The sequence below is a fragment of the Bidens hawaiensis genome, unplaced genomic scaffold, assembly GCF_021521415.1.
Source record: "Bidens hawaiensis isolate Kalapana, Puna unplaced genomic scaffold, B.hawaiensis_p1.1 tig00035460_1, whole genome shotgun sequence".
Classification (NCBI taxonomy): domain Eukaryota; kingdom Viridiplantae; phylum Streptophyta; class Magnoliopsida; order Asterales; family Asteraceae; genus Bidens; species Bidens hawaiensis.
The window spans coordinates 172477-176311 of record NW_027496163.1 but is presented as its reverse complement, the minus strand read 5'-3'; positions in this window follow the sequence as shown (position 1 = coordinate 176311).

The following is a 3835-nucleotide window of genomic DNA, read 5'->3' as shown; positions in this document are numbered from 1 at the left end:
AGCTAATGTGGTTGTTGTTTCTAAAAAGAATGGAAAGTGGAGGGTGTGTGTCGATTTCACTTATTTGAACAAAGCATGCCCCAAGGATCCTTTCCCGTTACCACATATAGATTCCATGGTGGATGCAACGGCAGGACCTGAGATGCTTACCTTTATGGATGCTTCCTCTGGATTTCAACAAATTCAGATGGAACCATCTGATCAAGAGGATACAGCATTCATGACTCCTACCGGCATATATTGTTATATTGCAATGCCATTTGGACTAAGAAATGCAGGGGTAACATATCAAAGACTGATCAACATGATGTTCAAGGATCAGTAAGGCAAAACCATGGAAGTCAATATAGACGACATGGTGGTGAAGTCAAAAAAGGTTGAGGATCACTTCAGGGATCTTGAAGAAGCATTCAATATCCTTGACCAGTATAACATGAAACTGAATTCGTCAAAATGCCACTTTGGTGTTAAGGCTGGAAAGTTTCTAGGATACATGGTAACTAAAAGAGGAATTAAAGCAAGCCCAGAGCAGATTGAAGCCATCATCAACCTGAAGTCGCCTGCAAATGCCAAGGATGTACAAAGGCTCACGGGAAGAATAGCCACTTTCAATAGGTTCATCTCAAGATCCTCCGATAAGTGCCAAGATTTCTACGATATTCTTTGAAAGAATAAGAAGTTTGAGTGGACGGAAAAGCATGAGGTTGCGCTCAAAGCCTTGAAGGATTACTTATCCTCAGCCCCAGCTCTGATGAAGCCTGTGGATGGAGAATCCTTATATTTATACCTAGCTGTTTCAGGAAATGCTGTAAGTGATGTTCTTGTGAAGGATCATGAAGGTGAACAACATCCCGTTTATTATGTAAGTAAAAGCCTTTTAGATGCAGAAGCCAGGTATTCTCATTTAGAAAAATTAATTCTTGCACTTATTATGGCTTCTACTAAATTGAGACATTACTTTGAGACTCATACTATTATTTTAAGAACTAATTATCCTGTTAAGAATGTTCTTAGAAAGCCAGAATTGTCAGGTAGGATGGCTAAGTGGGTTGTAAAGCTGAGTGCATATGACATTCAGTATGAGCCTAGAACAGCTATCAAATCGCAGGCACTCGCAGACTTTGTGGCTGATTTCAGCAGTGACATGCAGAAAGAAGCCAACTTGGAGGTTCAACAATTAGAAGAAACCGAGGATCCTTGGATCCTCTTCACAGATGGAGCCTCCAACGTAAGAGGAACGGGTTTGGGCATACTACTGAAATCGCCACAGGGGGGGGGACATAATACCCCAGTCCATTGCATGCGCATTTCAAGCTACCAACAATGAGGCAGAGTATGAAGCACTCATCGCAGGTTTACTTTTAGCCAAACAAATGAGGATCATGTATCTTCAAGTTTATATGGATTCTTTACTTATAACTAACCACTTTAATGGCTCTTATACCGTAAAAGGTGAGAATATGATCAAATATTTAAAAATTGTGAAGGAATTAGCAAAATCGTTCGAATTGTTTAGTATAGTACAGGTACCAAGGAAAGAAAATGCTGGGGCAGATGCCTTAGAAAATTTAGCCTCATCCTTGAAAATTCCAGAAGACACGAAGATCCCAATCATCCATATACTCTCGCCAGCAATAGGAGAACAAGAAGTTGGGTAGATAACAACTGACAAACAGGTTGTACTTTGGGATCCACTATCCTCAGCTGGCCAAGGATCCTGGATCCTCCCGATCAAGAAGTACATTCAAATTGGAGAAATTCCAGCCATAGAGAATCCGAAATCCTTCAAACTTAAGGTATCACAGTATATTTTATTAGATGATATGCTATACAGAAAATCTCTCGCAGGTCCATACTTGAGGTGCATCGAGGATCCTGAGATACAAGAGGTACTCAAAGATTTTCACGAAGGTGATTGTGGTAATCACACTGGATGTAGAGCTTTGTTTTCTAGAATTCTGAGAACATGATATTTCTGGCCAATAATGAAGAGAGACGCCATGGAGTACTCAAAGAAGTGTGATGCTTGTCAAAGGCATGCAAACATCCTTCATCAACCAGCAGAACCTATGTATCCTATATCCTCATCATGGCCTTTCATGAAGTGGGGCATGGATATCGTGGGTAAACTGCCTAAAGCACCAGGGGAAAAGTATTAATGCTTACAATGACTGACTACTTTTCAAAGTGGATAGAGGCAGAAGCTTTTGTTCAAGTTCGCGATAAAGAGGTGATATCCTTCATTAAAAGAAATATTATTACTATATTTGATATTCCTTCAGAAATTATTTGTGACAATGGTTCCCAGTTTATCGGGAAAAAAACCACTAACTTTTGTGACAGTTGGGGCATCAAGATGATTACATCTACTCCAATGCATCCTCATGCTAATGGCTAAGCAGAGTCAAGCAACAAGATCATCATCAACAACCTGAAAAAGAAGTTAGGATCCAAGAAAGGAAAGTGGGCTGAAGAGCTACCTTATGTTCTTTGGGCTGACAGGACAACACCCAAGAATGCAACAGGCCAAACACCCTTCTCATTGGTGTTTAGATCAGAAGCAGTTATCTGTACAGAAATGGTGGTTCCTACAGCCAGAACAAGCATCCGTGATCCTGAGGCCAATGAAGAAATCCTTCTTGAATACTTAAGACACTGCTGAAGAACTCAGAGACCTAGCCAAAATCAGAATGGCGACATATCAACAAAGGGTAGCTGGGGCATACAACAAAAGTATAAGGATCCGAAGATTTCAAGAAGGAGATCTAGTCTTGAGAAAAGCCTTCCAAAATACAACCAATCCAGCTGATGGATAGTTAGCTCCTAAATGGGAAGGTCCCTATTTGATTGAATCAGAAGCTGGGAAAGGGGCATATCATTTGCTCACTATAGAAGGAAACAGGTTACCAAGAGCATGGAATGCTATCCACCTCAAGAAATACTTTTTCCGATTTGGATCAAGTATCCTCTGAGGATTGAGTATCCTTAAAGGGTAAGGGATCCTAAAATCGGTAGCATCTATCTAATCATTTGCTCATTTTTAATTTTCGCTTATTTAAGGATAACACATTGGTATTTTCCAAGTTTTAAGTGACAATGCAGGATATTAATGAGATATTCAATGATCAAGAGGTTGGCCACATCTCCTTTACTTTTAAGGTACTAAACTATTTCCCTTGGCCTAGCCCATGATTGGGTATGACCCCCGATGGTCATATCCCCTAAGGTTTAAAGGTTTTCACCTTTCTTATAAATTAAAGTTTCTACACTCTCGCCTGGAGCGCACACTATCCAACGTATAGTCCGGGGAAGTGGGACCAGTACACGCTTAATGGCTGACAATTTCGTTGTATTCAGCTAAATGGAGGATCCTACGATTTATGGTAGACGTACCATACCGCCGGTTTATAACGTTTTCACGTTATCTCAAGACAAAGGTTTCTAACATTTTCATGTTAGCTAAGGTTTTGGCGTTTTCACGTTACTCATGTTTTGGCTAAATCCCGGTTTGGACGAGTCCCCAGTTGACATCCGTATCCTTGGGCCAGTCCGAAGTTTGGCTTGTCCCCAGTATTTGGGCTTGCCCCCAGTTTTACACCAGTTTGGGCTTGTCCCCAGTTCACGGGCTTGTCCCCAATTGCACGGGTTTGTCCCTAGTTTACATATGGGCTTGTCCCCAGCTTAATGGGTTTAATCACAGTTAACATTATAAGTTGTCTGCAACAGATTTTCTAGGGTCATTATGAAGATCAAAACTTATGGATTCAAAATCCTTAAATTTTCTCTACCAGGATAACCCAAGGTTCAATACTTACGGTAACTTAAGTCTACTTAG